This window comes from Chlorocebus sabaeus, chromosome X, assembly GCF_047675955.1.
Source record: "Chlorocebus sabaeus isolate Y175 chromosome X, mChlSab1.0.hap1, whole genome shotgun sequence".
In the NCBI taxonomy this organism is placed as follows: domain Eukaryota; kingdom Metazoa; phylum Chordata; class Mammalia; order Primates; family Cercopithecidae; genus Chlorocebus; species Chlorocebus sabaeus.
This window is the reverse complement of record NC_132933.1, coordinates 116,947,026-116,953,671: the sequence shown is the minus strand read 5'-3', so window position 1 is coordinate 116,953,671 and position 6,646 is coordinate 116,947,026. Positions and strand designations below refer to the sequence as shown.

The following is a 6,646-nucleotide window of genomic DNA, read 5'->3' as shown; positions in this document are numbered from 1 at the left end:
CCCCGTCTCAAAAAAAAAAAAGAAAAAAGAAAGAAAAGGGTCAAAGATTCTGCACATTGCACCGTACTGGGAGTCCAGGTGCCAAGGAAGGGGGAAGGAAAAAAAGGGCCATGTGCAAATGCCATGGTCGCCATCTTGTTTGAGCCCCTGCTTCACACCCTCTGTTCTCCATAATGCCTGCTTCTTCCCTATCTACCTTGCCTGGGCCCTCTGCATTGCCCTGCTTAGCAGGAGTGCAGGGAGAGTTCCTGCTCTTCCCTGGACTCCTGTGTGGAGGCATTTTTCAAATGTTCACAGAATGTGGATTTTGTGGCACTAGCAGCAGTAATGCCCGGTAAAGCCTACAGTCCTTGTTGACTTCACGTCCTGGAAGAAATCCAGAATTTAACAGTGAAAGATTTACTAGTGCAGGAACTTCCACGGCTGGTATTAAGAAGATTATGAAACTGAATAATGTAAAGATGATCAGTAGAGAAGCTCCTGTGCTCTTTGCCAAGGCAGCCCAGATTTTCATCATAGAGTTGACTCTTTGAGCCTAGATTCACACAGAGACTAAAAAGCACTGGACTCTATAAGGAAATGATGTCACTATGGGAATTACAGAATTAGATCAGTTTGACTTTCTCATTGATATTGTTTTCACAGATGAACGGAATCCTCCAAAGCGTTAGGAGGAGGTGCACCAGTCTATAACTCCTGCCAAGCCCATCTAGTACTCCTTCACACTGGCTTAGCAACCCTCCACGGTCCAAGTCTAGGGGCAGCAGCAAGGCCAGGAGAGCACCAGCTCTATGACCACCATCCAGCTTGGGTAGATCATCATGCAGCCTCAGCAGGGCCAGATCATGCCCCTGACAATGCAGGTTGGAGAAGGTCAGCAGGTGCAGATTGTCCAGGCCCAACCACAGGGTCAAGCCTAACAGTCCCAGAGTGACACTGGACAGATTATGCAGGTTATGCAACAGATTAACTAAAACAGGAGAGATCCAGAAAATCCCAGTGCAGCTGAAGTCAGGCCAGCTAGAATATATTCTCTTAGTCCAGCCTGTATCAGGTACTGAAGTTGTGCAGAAACAGATCTAGATGCTTGCCACCAATGCCCAACAGATTACAGAGACAGAGGTCCAGTAAGGACAGTGGTGGTTCAACCAGGTTACAGATGGACACAAGCTCTACCAGCTCCAGCACATCACCATTCCTGTGGACTAGGACCTCATCCAGCCCATGTTCAACCAGTCAGTCAACCAACTTTTCTACAGGCAGAACCCCCAGGGGACCTACGACTGAGAGTCTGAGCTGACAAGGCCAAGGACACCCAAGATAATTTTTGCCATACATCCTTATGGTTATGGATTATGGGCACAGCCTCCCTCCCCAGAGGACCCGGCTGACCCCTCAGCACCTCCCGCAGGCCAGGACACTGGGGCACTTGGGCCTCATGCCTGGGGCCCGAGATTCTTCAACAGAAAAATGTAATTCTTTTTGTTTTCTTTTTTCCATTTATTTTCCTCTAAGGAGTCAATATTTCAATATGTCGAGCTGTGTGTCCAATGCTATGAAATGAAAATATTAAATGACATATGTATGGCATTTTCTTGAAGAGCGTGTTTAAGAAATATTTCCCCCTTTGGTTTTCCTTTTTTTTGGTTCTCACTGCCACTTCTTTTTAGGTGCAAATCTCCCCAGGAGTGTCCTGTATTTCCTGACTCTTGGAACAACTGCTGTCCCCAAGTTTTACCACCTTTGCTACCCTCAGATTGAGTTAGGTGAATGTATGTAACTTTGTTTTCACCAGTGACCCTTTCCCCTTCCCTTGCTCTCACCCCTGAGCTCTGTGTTTCTGTATCCTGAGGCCATGGAAACATTCCTTGCATTTAAGAGACAAATTCATTCCCCACGGAGAGTGGGTGAGCTCAATCCTACACCCTTCTTTCCCAGGGACCCAGGAAGACTAGAACTTTGGGCATTTGCTGCCCACCCCCGTTTATTTTAAAATGCATTAAACATTGTGCTAGTTCCCTTTGCTGCATGGACTTCAAACTACATAAAATGCAATAAACCTCATTTTAGATTAAAATAATGGGCAAAGGACTTGAACAGACATTTTTCCAAAGAAGTTATACAAATAGGCAAAAATCACATGAAAAAGTGTGCGACATCATTAGTGACCAAGAAAATGCAAACCATTGTCTCAATGAGATACCATGTCATACTTGTTAGGATGACCACTATCAAAAAAACAGAAAATAACAAGTTTTGGTGAGGGTGTGGAGTAATTGAAATCATTACACATTGTTGTTGGGATTGTAAAATGGTGCAGTCACTTATGTTTCCTCAAAAGTTTGAAAATAGAAGCACTACTACTATTATGATCCAGGAGTCTTACTTCTGGATATTTATCCAAAAGAATTAAAAATTGAATCTTAAAGAGATATTTGCACATCCATGTTCACTGCAGCAATACTCACAAGAGCCAAGATGCGGAAGCAACCCAAATGATCATGGATGGAGGAATAGATAAACAAAATGTGGTACATATACAATTAAATATTATTCAGCATGAAAAGAGAAGGAAATCCTAGCACTTTGGGAAGCCGAGGCGGGTAGATTACCTGAGGTCAGGAGTTCAAGACCAGCCTGGCCAACATGGCGAAACCCCATCTCTACTAAAAAATATAAAAAATAGCTTGTCCTGGTGACAGGTGCCTGTAATCCCAGCTACTTGGGAGGCTGAGGCAGGGAGAATTGCTTGAAACTGGGAGGTGGAGGTTGCAGTGAGCTGAGATCACTCCACTGTACTCCAGCCTGGGCGACAGAGCGAGATTCCATCTCAAAAACATAGAGAGAGAGAGAGAAAGAAATCCTGGCACAACAACATGGATCAACCTTGAGGACATTATGCTAAGTGAAATAAGTCAATCACAAGCACATATACTGGATACATAAGATAACTAAATTAAACAAACTTACAGAAACAGAAAATTGAATTACGGTTGTCAGGGCAGTTTTGTCAATGAGTAATAGACTTTCAGCCATGCAAGATGAAAAAGTTCTAGATATCTGCTGTACAACATTGGGTCCATAGTTAAAAATACTGTACTTGTCAACTTAAAAATTGTTTAGAGGGTATATTTATTGTGTCTGTTTTACCACGATAAAGAAAACGGGTTGATTAATGTGGAAGACATGAAATTGCACCTCTCAAATACTCCTTCAAAATAGGACTTGCTGCCCAGCTACGTGGAGTTCTGTCAGCTGACTACCTTCTTTTGTCACCTCCTAGAGAGTTTGTCTCATCTGCAGGGTGTCTCCTGGTTAAACCCCACCTGGCAACCCATGTACCCTGACTGATGGGACTTAGAGACCCAGACATTTTATCTGATTTCAGAGAGTCTGAAAGATAATACCGGGCTCCTACTTGATTTGCCCAATGACTCCTGGAACTTGCATAGCTATTCTTCTTCCTTTGTCCAAATGTGCTTCCTCCCGTTTTCTTAAGCAGAAATTGATCTCTGCCTGTTTCCTGCAAAACCAATCACTGAAAAATCTTGATTGAATGTCACACTTTTGGCGACCCTGCTGATAGTTACAATACAGTCTTTTCTGGTGGTTGATATATATCTTCAATGAGGATCTCAAATTCTCTCCATCTGTCCATCCATCCGTCTGTCATCCTACGTATGCAATCAAAACTTCCAAGTATCTTTTATGTGCTTTGTGCTGGCTTCTGTCTTTAAAAAACTTTTAATCAAACAGAATAAATAAAACATTTATGTGCAAGATGACTATGAAAGGAGTAGGGCAGAAATAGGTAAGTAAATAAACTCTACCAGACTGATACAATATAGAAGCACAGAATTACAGTGGTGGTAGTGAAAATGAAAAGGGATGTATAGGAAAAAAGGAGTGATTTTTGGTGAAAAAAAAAATAACAGGAGGTGGTGACTGATGGCAATGTAAGACATCTAAAATCCTTTGAAAGGAAAAGAATACTAAAAAACATCATATAGGTACCTATAGTCATTCATAGATCAATTGCCGTAGCTTACTCTAAACATCTTAAAAGTTTAGCCATTAAATAAAACAAACTTTAAACCTTGTTAATGAAAGTCATGTTGTAGTTATAACTAACACGTGGTTTTAAAAATCCCAGGTCTCTCTTGTTGGTTTGGTTACTGTGATCAATGAAGTATTTCTTATATTTTATTTAATTAAATAACCCATATCCCACTGATATCCCACATATAACATCTCTAGTGATTAGTAAAACTACAAACTTTATTAGCCAATGTATTGAAATCGCTGTGCACATTGATTCTGTTTTAAGTTTTTTTCATGTCTTTCTTTCCTCCTACCTTTACTCTATAGTTCTCTTGATAACTGTTAACTTCAACAGTTAAAATTCAAAGTTTAATACGGGTTTATTTTTAAGGGTTTATTTTTCCCATTTCCAAGTCCAGCAGCAAATCTTAGCTCCATGATCTTAATAATATTTCCTCTGTAACAGTGAGAGTCAATCTCCAACTGAATTTTGTAGCAATCAATGTTTGTAAATATCTAAATCTGACCTTTTGCAGTGCCTTGCTAGACATGATGCTTTCCTGTTACTATACCCTAGTCTGTATTCAAGCTGAAAAGCAGTGATTTTATACTTTTTGAATACTGAAAATGTTTTAACCTAAAGCTACTAGATCCTCTGCATGACAGTACTTACATTTTACTCTGTCGTCATTGTTTTTGAGAAAACATATAACCAGAAGTTACTCTAAATTCAACAACACTTTGAAGGAAATTTTTATTGTACTAACTATTAGGGCATGCACTGAAATCCATAAGATCATGTTTAAAAACATCTTGTGCAAATTATTTGTTAGATGGTTGTGCATGAGGACAAGTGGAGCGTGTCAACTGCTTTTTATGGTTTTGCTGCCCCTCAGGTGTCCCCAGTTCAGAAATTGGAAACCATTTTCAAAGACAATGGAGACTCATTAATAATTTTAGCATTGCAAGACTATTAATGATAATAAGCAGAGATGTTTTTGATAGATTTCATAGAACCCTTACTGGAAAAGAACAAAGCAATTAAATATAAATAAAGTTTGTCTGTTTCCCTATCATTGGATTTACTTCCAATGGGAATATTCTGGAAAAAGATCATTTACTTTTGGAAACTTAGTGTGGTAAGGCAGCCTTATACTATACTTGGTACATTGTAGTTCCCAGATAATTTTATTTTTTACTTTCCTTCTGTGACACTCATATGTGGTCACAGGTCCCTGGGTAATCACACCTTCTGGAAGCATATTCCCTCTGAAAGTGATGCCAGATCATTGCCTGGCTTCCTAAGCTTCTGTGGCCATTTAATTATGGCCTAGTTGATCTAATAACTATACTCTTGCTTAGGCATTAATATCTAACTTTCAAGCTACAAATTTATAAGCAACAATATTCTTCTTTAGCATTGTTCTAATCAATGAGAATACACATTTCATGGTGTGGTTTCAAGCATTTGACTAGATGCTTGGGGAAAAATATTTTAATAGGGAATTCTATAAGATGGAGTTCTATCATGATACAGAGTTTATGACCTTTTTAAATAACTTATAAAGCCAACTTTGAGCTTAGTCTTTGTGAAACCCCCTTCATTTAGAATAGTTTGATCCCAGATATTCCAAGCATAACTGTGACTTCTTTTGGCTTAGTTCACTTCAAAAACCGTAAAATCTTCTAAGATATAAAATGAAAATAACCTACAAATATTATCTAGTCTATTATTTAGATAGATCATGGCTGTCTTAAGGTGCATTTAGAAATTTGAATGAATTGCTTAATAAAACTGTGCCTGCTGTGTTCATGAGTTTATGTCATCATGGTGAAAGTTTTAGCTTTTCATTACCAGCAGGTTGCAGATGCTGATTCACATAATATATTTAATGCTTTTGTCCCTGCTCAAGATTCCTTTGGACTCACCATTAAATATGTAAGGATGAAAACAGGAGAAAATATATTGTTTCATATAGCTTTACAAATAATTTTTAGATTCAGCTGCCTTAAGTATTTTAAGACTGATCACATTACCAGAGCAATACCATACATCACATTTCTACTCTTTGGATATTAAGACAGTGCAGTTCAGTACTTTGTTAATCTTGTATATCTTTATGAATACTTAAAGTATAAATTTTGCCTTTGTATATTTTTGTAATCATAGTTATTTACATATATATTTGTAAAGACAAAATTTATAAATTTAGAATATACATATGTGCATATATGTATATACACACATAAACACATATGAGCTCTTGCTAAAACAAATATATTTAGGGATTGGTAATTTATCCCTTTTATCACAATTCATTTTTGTTGGTTTCTTTGATTTTTGAGATGGAGTTTCATTCTTGTCGCCCAGGCTGGAGTGCAATCGTACAATCTCGGCTCACTGCAACCTCCGCATCCCAGGTTCAAGTGATTCTTCTGCCTCAGCCTCTCCAGTAGCTGGGATTACAGGTACATGCCACCACGCCCAGCTAATTTTTGCATTTTTAGTAGAGGCGGGATTTCACCATGTTGGCCAGGCTGGTCTTGAACTCCTGACCTCAGATGATCCACCCACGTTGGCCTCCCAAAGTGCTGGGATTACAGG

The 6,646-nt window shown here is 39.1% G+C and overlaps 1 pseudogene; it reads left to right on the top strand.

Annotated features, from left to right (window-relative positions):
* The first annotated feature begins 287 nt into the window (after positions 1-287).
* LOC119619985 (nuclear transcription factor Y subunit gamma-like) lies at positions 288-1,287 on the top strand (annotated as a pseudogene).
* Positions 1,288-6,646: the final 5,359 nt, after the last annotated feature.